Source organism: Hibiscus syriacus, unplaced genomic scaffold (genome assembly GCF_006381635.1).
Source record: "Hibiscus syriacus cultivar Baekdansim isolate YM2019G1 unplaced genomic scaffold, ASM638163v2 tig00111254_pilon, whole genome shotgun sequence".
Lineage (NCBI taxonomy): Eukaryota > Viridiplantae > Streptophyta > Magnoliopsida > Malvales > Malvaceae > Hibiscus > Hibiscus syriacus.
Genome location: NW_024063037.1, coordinates 660,642 through 673,658, shown reverse-complemented (window position 1 = coordinate 673,658; position 13,017 = coordinate 660,642). Strand labels below are relative to the sequence as shown.

General features: G+C 36.1%; 3 pseudogenes; 2 read left to right on the top strand and 1 right to left on the bottom strand.

Annotated features, from left to right (window-relative positions):
* Positions 1-4,547: 4,547 nt before the first annotated feature.
* Positions 4,548-6,706, top strand: LOC120157420 (annotated as a pseudogene).
* Positions 6,707-8,257: 1,551 nt separating this feature from the next.
* Positions 8,258-10,431, top strand: LOC120157421 (annotated as a pseudogene).
* Positions 10,432-10,517: 86 nt separating this feature from the next.
* On the bottom strand, positions 10,518-11,951 carry LOC120157415 (annotated as a pseudogene).
* Between the last annotated feature and the right edge of the window lie 1,066 nt (positions 11,952-13,017).

The following is a 13,017-nucleotide window of genomic DNA, read 5'->3' as shown; positions in this document are numbered from 1 at the left end:
TCATCGGTTCCTTCATGAGTGACTTGGAGCTTATCTCATAACTCCTTGGAATTGGAACAAGAGGAAACTCTTTCATATTCATCTGGGCCTAATGCACAAAAAAGAATGAGATAACCTTAGCATTGAGTTAGAACTTCTTCTTCTCTCCATCACTCAAATCATCAATCTCACCGGTTAGAATGGTGTAACCTTTCATGATAGAGTTCCAAGCTCCTAAATCATTTGCTTGAATGAAGAGCATCATCATATTCTTCCAATAGGCATAATTTGCTCCATTGAAATAGGGTGGCTTGTTGACTGGTTGTGAATCTTCAATATAATAGGCACCAGAGGTTGAAACCATCTCTTTGTCGATTACGTTGGGAATCGATAGAGCTTCTTCTAAGATCATCTCAAGGTGCTTAAATCTTCTAATGATTCAAGCTCTTATAATTGTTAGGATTTGAATAGGCCCAATTGAATAACTGAAAGAGTTGCAAGGGGGTGAATAGGCAAGAATTTGATTAAGGAGTAAGGAGATAAAGAGATAAGAAAATTGACACAAATATTTATAGTGGTTCGACTTCTCAACTAAGTCTACATCCACTACCTTAGCTCCTCACTAAGGATTTTCTAAAAAAATTCACTAATTTGTTCTTTCTTTTTCAATGATCAAGAGTAACCTTTACAAACTCCTATATTTTCACTTGGCTAAGATAGAACCAATCCTCTTTTACAAAAGGTAAAAAGAAGTAAACAATAAAACCTCTCAAAGGTAGCGTGTTTACAAATTTAGCTCACTAAACCCTAATATTTACAAGAAAGATAAAAATAAGATTGAAAAACTCTTCTCTTGTGTTTGAATGCTTGGATAGGTGTTCTAAACCTTCTTCAAGTGTCCTCAACTTGTATTTATATGTTGGAATATTGTTGTGGTCGTTTCTAGCCATTGGGAATCAATTTTCGTGCAAAATAAAATTGACCAGAAAATAGGGTATCAGTACTCCTAAAAGGAGTATCAGTACTACCTTTGTTTATTTTTAAATCAACTAGCCGTTGGGGCCTGATGGTATTGATACTATGGCTATGGTATTGATACTACTATACGGTACCACTTTTGCATTCTGGAATTTGAGCATTACTGGTAGTATCGATACAACCTAGTGAGTATCAATACTTCCCTTACATTTGGTAATGGTACCATATGAACATTATCGGTACTGTTCATGAGTTATCGATACTTTAAGAACAGTATCGGTACTACTTGTACAAAAACGTATTTTGTGCTCAATTCCAAGTAAAATGGACTTTGAATTATTTTTTAACACTTTGAACAAATTCAATTCAAGTCAAAAAACATTTTGCCTTAATTGTTATATCAAAATATAGTTCAACACATATCTTTCATAATGATTCATCATTTTTGATCATTCTCTATATGCACCTTTAAAGGTACTTTTGAATTTATTTATCATTAAGGGTATTTTGGTAATTTGTAATACATAGGGGTATTTGAGTTATTTCATAAAATAATATCCTTTTATAAGCTTAGTTGTGCCTTTTATAGTAATATATAGACATTTGGATACGACGAGCGATGTTTTAAAGCTTTTGGTGTTGAAGAGTATTGGTATTGCAACCATTATATTGGTACTCACAGTATCGGTAATCATTGTATCGATAATCATAGTATAGATATTGTAAGAACAATATCAATACTACAAGAATAATATCATACTATAACCCAGAAAACCCAAAAATAGGCTCGGGAATCGCCCAAAAACCTTCTAAACACTCTAGTTTAACCCTCAAATCAATAAATAAATCTTAAAGGTGTCTTACAGGGTCATTTAACACCAAAAAACACAATCTTTACAGTAATTACATTATCTAAAGAATAAATAAATCATAAACCCTAAAATACTTAAATACTTAAATATCAACAAATCATTATGATTATGAAAACTGCAACACTATAAAAGATTAAAAATACACTACCTTGCTAAGAGAATCTCGAAATGAAGCTTCTTTACCTAGTTATCACTCTCCTCCAAGACTTGGTTGCTTAACCCCTACTTTCTCTTTAGCTTTAGCTATGAACATGGAGAGAAATGAGGAGAAGAAGATAAGGGAGTTAGGAAATAAGGAGAATAATATGAAGGGAAATAAAAAGGCTTCTCATATTTTCAAAATGGTAAGATCACACCATTGATCCCTCATTATCTTTCTATGCAAAAATCCCTTCATGATCGATTGGGCTTAATTTACAACCAGTTATGCTCACACTCAACTCAACGAATTTAATTGAAACTTCCACACGATCCACTTACCTCTCGGGAAAACCTTAAACTTTAATTGAAACCTCCACACGGTTCACTTACCTTAGAGGGGTTCATTTTCACTGACCGTTCTTGGTCAAAAGGTAAGTCCACGCTCATTGTGTTATACTAGCTGTTAGTGTAAAATTTGGGTTGTGATAATTATAGGTGGTTCACCCCTTCTGGTGTAGGTAAAGAGCTACAACTGATGGATCTATGAAGAATAATGAGATGAATATCGTCAATCGCATAATGAAGGAAAGAAAATAGAGTTCAGGTCCCTTCTCCAGTCATCTATGTTGACTTAGATACTGACCCTTAGTTATGATTTAAAATCTAGGATCATGATGGTTATTTGTAAGCCGATAAGGCGAATAGATACAACTATCATATAACAAATTTGGTTCTAGTGGATCATGTGGGTCTCCCGGTGAGCATGTCAAGAGAAGGTGACTGGTCAAAGAATGTGAAATCCCAAAGACTCTACTCAACGGTGAAGTTCTTCCGAATGCCCTCACTAATCGGGAGATTTTGATCGACAAAGGATTGACAACAAAATTGTAGCTTGTGGAGGATAAATGGAGGAGAAAATAACCTCAGTGACCGAAAATGCCTTATAATATACGATTTTAACCAACTTTTTTTGGATTTGCCAAAATGACCAACAAAATCGCAATGTGATCTTAAATTTACAACGTGAACTCTAATTTTTCAACTCAGTTTCCAAATTCGTAACGCGATTTTGCGATAGTCCAAGTTCGCGTTGCTATTTTCCAAATTTACGTTTGTCCAAATTCGTTGCGATAGTCCAAGTTCACGTTGCGATAGTCGAAGTTCGCGTTGCGATTTTCCAAATTCATTGTGATAGTCCAAGTTCACGTTGCGATTTTCCAAATTCGTTGCGATAGTCGAAGTTCGCGTTGCGATTTTCCAAATTCGTTACGATAGTCGAAGTTCGCAACAACTGGTGGTATTCCATTTGTTTCTTAAGAATTTTCTCTAAAAAGATAGTATCCCCGCGGATGTGTCGAAGACACGTATTACCACGACCATGACCCGAGATGGGACGGGACGGCAGCGACGGCGGTGCGCGAGAGTCCCCCTTGTTGTCTTCCACTCAACAAGGAAGTGGAAAATCCAAGCCTTAAATACCCATTCTCAATAGTGTTTCCAATACTATGTGGGATTGAGCATTGCCAACACTTGGGAATCTTTTACACTATCGCAACACATTCTTTATTGTTTCAAACTAAGATCTTACAAATGGCTTGGGAATCTTATACACTATCGCAATACATTCTTTATTGTTTCAAACTCCAAGTGAATTTGGAATAGTTAAAATGTAAACTTATTTTGGATTTTTCACTATCGCAACAACACGTTTTTCAAACTCTCGCAACACATTTTAATTATCGCAACACATTTTAACTATCGCAACACATTTTTCAAAATCGCGTTGCGAATCTGGATATTCGCGTTGCGAATTTGAAAACTGAGTTGAAAAATTAGAGTTCGAGTTGCGAATTTAAGATCGCGTTGCGATTTTGTTGGTAATTTTGGCAAATTCAAAAAAAGTTGGTTAAAATCGTATATTATAAGGCATTTTCGGTCACTGGGGTTATTTTCGCTATATGGAGTAGGTATAACTAGATTTTGTCAAAATCTCGTTAAAACTTATGAAATTAACTTTAAAATATATCATTTTTAGGGTTTTGAGACTTTTTCAAATTTTAGGGTTTATGATGTTAGTTCAAAAATTCAAATAGTGAGAAGTATTCTTTCAAGAAGAATAACATAATTCGAAACTTGTCTCACCGGATGACTTTAGGAGGACATTTATGTATTAGTACATCAACTTTTAAATGAATTTTCGTCAATTTTGTGTGAATTTTGTGAAAACCAATTTGAGAAGAAAAGAATAGGAATGAGTGTGAATATTTTAGTACCAATCTTGTTGCGAATGGTATTCAGCGAAGGGATATGATTGATGAAATCGATGATCGAAGTAGTTGTAGTGATCAATGTGATACACGAATTAAAGTTTAGTGCGTAAAGATGAAACATTTTAAGGTGTACACAAACTAACGTTCTTGCAAATTAAAATAGTCATGTCATCATGACATTAACGATTTAACGATTTAATGTTATAATCGAAGTTAAAACAAAAATTTAGTACTAGAATTGAAGTTTTTTAAAATTCAATATTAAACTTTAGTCTTACCTTGGCCTCACTTTAAACCTCAACTTTAGCTACCTCCTTTCCGTGTCCCAAAAATTCACTCCAAGTTCTGTGCTACTTGAACTACCGCTATTCATGAAACTCGCAAGATCCATTTCGCGACGTTTCACCAGCTTCTCATCTTCTTCAGAACCAGACCGAGTAACCAATAATTCGCTTTCCATCAACGCCTCCAAAGAGCTTCACGCACATTTAATCAGGACCCAACGCGACGATGACCCATCCTCTGTGTCTTCCGTTCTCAGAGCTTACTGCCTTTCTCCCCTTCACTTGCACAAAGCCCATCTCGTTTTCAATCAAATCAAACAACCCACATTGTTACTCTTCAATCTAATGATCCGTTGTTTTTCCCAAAGTAGCCAACCCGTTGAATCTATTAAAATGTATCACAGACTGTACTGTTTCCAAGGTTTTTCTGGTGATAATACGACTTTTATTTTTATTTTCAAGGCCTGTGCTCGTGTTTTAGATATTAAAACCGGTCAAAAGTTCCATGTTCACGCTGTGAAACTAGGTTATGATTCCAATTTATTCGTTGCAAACGCGTTGATTCATATGTATTCTCGTTGGGGTGATCTGAATTTTGCGCGGAAAGTGTTTGATACAATGGGCGAAAGAGATTTGGTTTCTTGGAATTCTTTGATTTGTGGGTACAGTCGGTACAAAAAGTTCAGGGAAGTATTGGATTTGTTTAGCGCAATGCAAGAAGTTAATGTTAAAGCTGATGCTGTGACAATGGTGAAAGTTATTTTAGCTTGTTATTATACGGATAACATGGATTTGGTAGATTCTTTGGTTAAATATATCGAGGAAAATTGTATTCATATTGATGTTTATTTGGGCAACACCTTGATAGATATGTATGGAAAACGTGGTTTAGCTAATTTAGCGCAGGAGCTTTTCGATAGAATGCTTGAGAGAAATCTGGTGTCTTGGAATGCATTGATCAAGGCATATATAAAAGTCGGGCAATTTGCTGAAGCAAGGAAGGCTTTTGACAACATGAAGCAAAAGGGATGTGATTTCCTGGACTTCCATGATTACAGGTTACTGTCAAGCTAACCAGTTTAAAGATGCATTGAAGCTTTTCCAAGATATGATGGTTGCTAAGGTTGTACCTGATGAGGTAACGGTGGCTACTGTGCTTTCTGCCTGTGCCAACTTGGGTGCTCTCGATGTCGGGCAGGCTGTTCATGACTATATCTACAAGCATCGTGTACAAGCCGATGCTTATGTAGGAAACTCTTTGATTCATATGTATTGCAAGTGTGGTGCAGTTGAGAGGGCTTTGGAAGTATTCCATGATATGAAAGAGAGAGACTCTGTTTCCTGGACTTCAGTCATCTCAGGACTTGCTGTTAATGGTTTCACTGATTCCGCACTTGAATACTTCTCTCAGATGGTTAAAGAGGGTGTCCAGCCGACTTCTGGGTGCTTTGTTGGGGTTTTGTTTGCATGCGCTCATGCTGGATGGGTAGATAAAGGATTGGAATATTTTGAAAGCATGGAAAAAGTCCATGGACTAATGCCTGAAATGAAGCATTATGGCTGTGTTGTGGATCTTTTAAGTCGTTCTGGCTATCTAGAACGGGCTTATGAGTTCATTAACAGAATGCCTGTTAAACCAGATGTTGTAGTGTGGAGAATATTGTTGAGTTCATCTAAGCTTCATGGTAATGTAGTCTTAGCTGAGATTGCCACAAACAAGCTTCTTGAACTGGATCCATCCAACAGTGGAAATTATGTTCTCTTGTCGAACACTTATGCAAGCTCAGATAGATGGGATGCAGCTACAAAAATGAGAGAGTTGATGGAGGAGAACGACGTTCAGAAGCCTTCTGGTTGGAGCTCCATTGAAGTATATAGATGACATGAGATCAAGTATTTCCCCCCAGAGCTACATTGCTTGAAAGATCCTAGTGATAATGGACTTCATTTCATCAGTGCATGGCTGTTATATTCCGATCAGATCACTACAAGCAGATGTGCCGAAAAATCTTTGATGGACCGTAATGCTGGCTTACTGCAATGTTGGTTCTAAAGTTAGCTGTGATCTGATCTTTTTTGAGCAGGATGATCTAGGTAAGCTTCCATATGCTATCCTCCTTTTTTATGCTGCTTTAGTTAATGCCAAAAGAAAGATTACATTATTCCTTGAGATATGTTTACAAAACCATTTGGAGTAGCTACTAGACTGAATTAGAAAAATCATGGCAATGGCTCAACACAAGGATTGACATCTCTTGCACTAGATTATATGTAGATAATTCCCATCCCCTTTTGACAATGGAAGGATTACAGATTAAAAATAAGAGAGGCTTCAAGTCATGAATTCAATGGAGAGCTGCCTGGTATATACCAATTGCATAAACCTCCCAGTAAACCTGCAAACTCATCGTCATTACTTCAATATGATATGAAACAGGTGAAAAAGGAAAACAAAAGTACTCAAACTTTGCTTGATTCATGTGCATTCTGATAGCTTGTAGTAAAGCGGTGCTGCAGTAAGTCATATTTGTCATTTTCCAAAACAGGTGGATGCTTGGCAAGCAATCGATATGCTTTGCAGTAGATTGACAGCAATCATCAATATCCACAATGACAAATCTGGAGGCTCCCATGTTCAACACTTTTGTTTCAGTACCTACTTCCCGGGGAAAAGTATGGACTCCCAAACTAAATCTATTTTAAATTTGTTGTAGGATAAATTTAAATAAATAAAATTTTAAAACTAATTATATTATTTTTTTCGTGAATTTAAACTTTTGTGTTTGCATTCTATTTAAGCTTGAAGTTTACTCTTTTTGGATGTTGAGTTTGAAAAATAGTGAAATGGAAAACCGTAAATCAAACCGAATCGAATCAAACCAAACTGAAAATTATGGTTTTTATGTCATTTGATTTCAGTTTCATTTTTAGAAACTTCGTAGAGTGCAGTTCGGTTCATATTTTATCAAAACAATTGAATTGGACCAAACTAGATACACTAACTACAGGTATCACAGTCATGAATTTTTTTAAGGTCAAATAACTTATTGTAAAACATATAATTTTAATTATAGCGATGGATTATTGGATTTTTTAAATTTTACTGTAATAGACCAATAACGAGAAAAATGACATGTTATTGTAGTTATTGGTTGCTACCCGTTAAATTACTATTGTGATTCATCATTATTAGTATAATTTCGCTTCACGTTACTATTTTTACAATAAGGATTTTGGATGGCGCCACTACCATCATATAACGACGATTATTCCTCTATCCGACCTGTATTTTGATCCATGATTCAAACACCAACACAAGTTAGTTTTCTTCCTTATAGTAACTGATTAAGTAGTTAATTTTTAAAATTTTCATCTCAATCTTTATACTTTCATTTTCTTTCAATTTAGTTTCAATTTTTTTACAGGAAAAAAAGCTATCAATAACTTTAATGTTTCGGTTAAATTGACTTTATTTTCCTAATTTATTTGAAAAACCTTATTTCTACCATTAATTTCGTTTTCGTCCTTTTCCCAAAATCACCTTTAGTTCTGTGGTTTATATGCTACTTTTATTTTATTCTTATCTTCTTCTTCCCCTAATTTATTTGAAAAACCTTATTTCTACCATTAATTTCGTTTTCGTCCTTTTCCCAAAATCACCTTTAGTTCTGTGGTTTATATGCTACTTTTATTTTATTCTTATCTTCTTCTTCCTGTCAAATATTTTAGTCACATGAAGAAGATGAAAACATGGCTGCTTGGCTTGTGGGTCTCAACACCCTCAAGATTCAACCTTTCAAGCTCCCTCCACTCGGTATATCGTCCTATATTTACATTCTCGGTTCTTTTTGTTGATTTCATTTAAATTTTTTTTTCAAGTGTGGCTAGATATTAGATAACCCATTTTGCTCATATTATTTCTCATGGATTAATTGCTTATGTTTTTGTTTATAACTATTTTTTAAAGGACCCCATGATGTTAGAGTTAGGATGAAAGCTGTTGGTATCTGTGGAAGTGATGTTCACTACCTAAAGGTACATCCTTTTTGCAAACAAATTTTTTGTTCTTCTAATATAGATTAATCAGATTTCTACTATGATTTACCAGATTTTGATAATTTGGTATAGCGTCCCTTTGATGCTGAATTGTAATAAATGAAGAAAAAGAAAGAATTTTGGTCTTTATCGCAATATTTGGCTTGGTTAAATTTTCCCTCTTTTATAAACAATGGTAATGATAAAAGAATCAGGTGAATGACTAAAATGAATTCTGCATTGTTTTTTCTTATATTTGCCCTTAGTTTTATTTGTGATTCTTTTCATTTGTTTTAGACGATGAGATGTGCGGATTTTGTGGTGAAAGAACCAATGGTGATTGGACATGAGTGTGCCGGAATCGTAGAGGAGATTGGGAGTGAAGTTAAGCATTTAGTGCCCGGTGACCGTGTGGCTTTGGAACCAGGGATCAGTTGCTGGAGATGTGATCTTTGCAAGGAAGGTCGATACAATCTATGCCCCGAAATGAAGTTTTTCGCCACCCCACCAGTTCACGGCTCTCTTGCTCATCAGGTTTACCTTTAAGCTGCATTTCACTATGTGTATTAATTTACTCTTTGGTGCACCATTTTGCCACTCAAAGCGTTATCTGTGTGATGTTCAAAGCTAGCATAGAAATGGGAGATTTATCCTACAGTCTAGTTTGGTTTTGAAGGTTTGGCTAGTGTTCATGCCTAAGATCAGGCGAGGCGGCTGTGATGAGAAGCATATTGTGTGCATGTCAAAATAAATTTGATGGAATCAAATCTTTTGGACTAGTAAGGTGATGTAGAAGTTGATTTCCAATGTAGGTTGTGCATCCTGCAGATCTGTGTTTCAAACTGCCAGACAGTGTGAGCTTGGAGGAAGGGGCCATGTGTGAGCCCTTGAGTGTTGGGGTTCATGCTTGTCGCCGAGCTAATATCGGTCCAGAAACAAATGTTGGTTATGGGGGCAGGACCTATAGGGCTCGTTACAATGATGGCAGCTCGTGCTTTTGGGGCACCTAGAATTGTCATCGTAGATGTAGATGATAATCGACTATCTGTTGCTCAGAATCTTGGTGCTGATGGGATTGTTAATGTTTCAACTGATATCCAGGTTCATAACACATACTTGAAGTCCCTTTTTCTTTTCCCCAGCAATATATGCCAAGAAATGAATCCTCATTGTTTCAAATGTCATGTTTTCGTTCGGACTTATATTAAAGTTTGTCTAATTTCATTATACTACAGGATGTACCTAAAGAAGTTGAAGAAATATGTAAGGTGATGAAAGCTAGAGTGGATGTCTGCTTTGATTGTGCAGGCTTTAACAAAACGATGACCACCGCTTTGAGCGCAACTCGTGCTGGTGGCAAGGTTTGCCTTGTGGGAATGGGCCATAACGAGATGACCGTCCCACTTACTCCGGCTGCTGCAAGGTACTTATTCTAAAGATTCAATAAAAATTGTGTTAAACATGGTTCAGTTGAGTTTTCAGGGAAAGCTAATAAACCTCTCAAATTAATAATGATTTGTGGTATACATTAAACGTATGACTCCAGGAGTATTTCGTACTCTGCTCAAGCACCACTCACCAGATGATGATTAAAATGCAGGGAGGTCGATGTTATCGGAATCTTCCGGTATCGGAACACATGGCCTTTGTGCATCGAGTTCCTAAGAAGCGGTAAGATTGATGTGAAGCCTCTCATTACCCATAGGTTTGGGTTTTCTCAGAAAGAAGTGGAAGAAGCTTTCGAAACCAGTGCCGGAGGCGGCAACACCATCAAGGTCATGTTCAATCTGTGACACACTTCCAGCAACATAGAAAGAACTTTTCTTTATCAACAAGTAAGATTGCATGTTGTAATAAAATAATATGTGGAAAGGGGAAACTTTTAAATCCTTTGGAATGGGATATGAGTTACTTGGTGAAGAAGACATTGATGATTAAATGTTTGATCTTTGTGGATCCTACTCATTTTTCTTAGGCATGTTGCCTATGACATTAGTGATGAAATCGTGTAACATAGAGTGAGAAGATCCACGGTCCATCAAGGTTTTCCTGCTCCTCTTTCATGTCTTTTACGCTCTTCCTAACATCACTATTCTGCCCCATAAAACACTTGATTCCTTCAACTATCTTTTCAGCCCTCACAATTTCATCATCTTTCCTGTAATCCTTTTTGATCTCCACCTCCAATCCCAACTCCGTCACCAGTTAGAACACATTCAGCTGTTGCTCCACGTAAAGCGGCCATGTCGCCAATGGAACTCCAAACCATATACTCTCCAATGCCGAATTCCACCCACAGTGGGACACGAACCCTGGTGGCCTGACATTGTCACCTGCGGTGCCCAACCGATGATCTTACCTAGCCAGCCGTCCGCTCCAAAAACCCCTTTGGCAGCACCTCCGACATGTCGTAATCAATTGGGGTTTCAGTCGGACCCTTGGATCTGTCTGGGGTTGGCGTAGCGACCACAAGAACCGGTGCGTACTCTGCTCCAGCGCGTAGACAATATATTTCACCTGATCACCATTGAAGCTACCGCCGCTCCCGAAACAGAGGAACATGACCGACGAAGGAGGTTGATTATCCAACCATTGAATGATATCACAATCTTGATTGACTTCACACGAACTCTCGAGATTCAATATAGGACCCACCGTTTAAACGGGTGGAACCTTACCGTCGGAATGCGAACGGAGGGCATGTGATTCGAGCTCCAAAAACGTGTTTATCATTATTCCCTTCGCTTTTCTTAGCTCTCTTACCACGTTAATCACCATAGACAGAATTCAGGTTTGAACACAACAGTGGGAAATAATTTAGATGAACCGGGTTGAGATAAGAGGGTATGTCGAACTCGGCGTCAGAGTTCTTAAACTCAACGATGTTAACACTCTGCTCGCCGTGAAGAGACGGTGTATAAAACTGAAATCCAAGAAAAGCAGCACCCGATGTAAAAAAAAAACATAGCTGGGTACACCCAACACGTTACCCAAATCTATGAGAGGAGTTAAAAACATGTCGAGAACAAACCCGGCGAGTCGAGGCGAGTCGGGAACCGTGGAGTTCTGAACTATACAGGTGGCAGCCTCTTTCACTAATGGTCTATGTGTTTGCATCAAAACACCGATGAGATTGGCGCGAGTAACATGTTGGTCGGTTTCAGGTTGAGGGAGGTTGATGAATTTGACGCTGGTGGTGACAGTGGCGGTGAGAGAGCGGAGGTAGGCGTCGAGCTTGGCGTCGTTGAATAGCTTGAAGATGAGGAAGGTGATGGAGCTGGGGATTGAGATCCACCAAAAGCTTAGCCAGTTGGACCATGGATAGGAGATGGCCCATTCGAGGCATTGGGATGAACACTAGCTTCGCCTTGACCACCATTGAAGCTGCGGCGGAGAAGATGAGTGGAGGATACGAGGTCTCAACGATTGTAGATTTCATCTTATAGGAGTGAACTTTGGTCTGTGATGTCATTGTTTGCTGTATTCTGCTTTTATTTGGGAAATTTCTGCGATTAGTATCTAAATTATTAATTTTGATCCGTTTTAGTACTTAAAGTTTTAATTTTTTTAAATTATACTTAAAGTTTAGTTTTTATTTCATTTTAGTACTTCGTCGTTAAAACTTTAGTTTTTTATTTCATTTTAGTGTCTCATTCAAAATTTAAAGTTAAGTTTTGAAAAAATTGAAGCTTATGTACTAAAACGGATCAAAACTAATGATTTGAGTACTAAACAAGTTAAGTTTTAACGATAGGGTACTAAAATGAAATGAAAATTTAATGTTAGATATTATTTTGAAAAAAAATTGAAGGTTTAGGTATTAAAACAGACTAAATAATTTAGGTACTAAATGTATAGTTTATCCTTTGTTTTAGTATAATTAGATATTTATTACTATTTTTAAATTACACGTTTTTATTCTTAAAATTTTAATATATGATTTTTGGATTTATAACACATTTTTTAATTAAATAATATTAAATATAATATAAATCAATCAAAAATATATATGTGATCTAAAATATTAGATATCTAATTACATAAAATAATATTTGATACTTAATTACCCAAAAAATGATATCTAATTATACCATTAAAAATTTAAGTACATAGTTTCATAAAACACAAAAATATCACATTGCATATAAATTACGAAATGATGTACCAGTTATATTTACCCCTTTTTGATATGGAGGAAGAAAATAAGAATAAAATTTTATTTAAGATCTGACTGAATATCGCAGTGTAATTTCTTAAATATGTAATAAATGTACGCCGTGTTCAAAATTTTTAATTTTTAATTAACATAGAATAATTATATCTTAATTTCTTGCCTCGTATTTGACAACGCATATTGTAATTACAAATTTATAAGTTAAAAATTTATAAAAATATTAATTATAAATTTAAGAGTAATTAAACATATAATTATATCAATTCTGAATATTTTTTTATAGA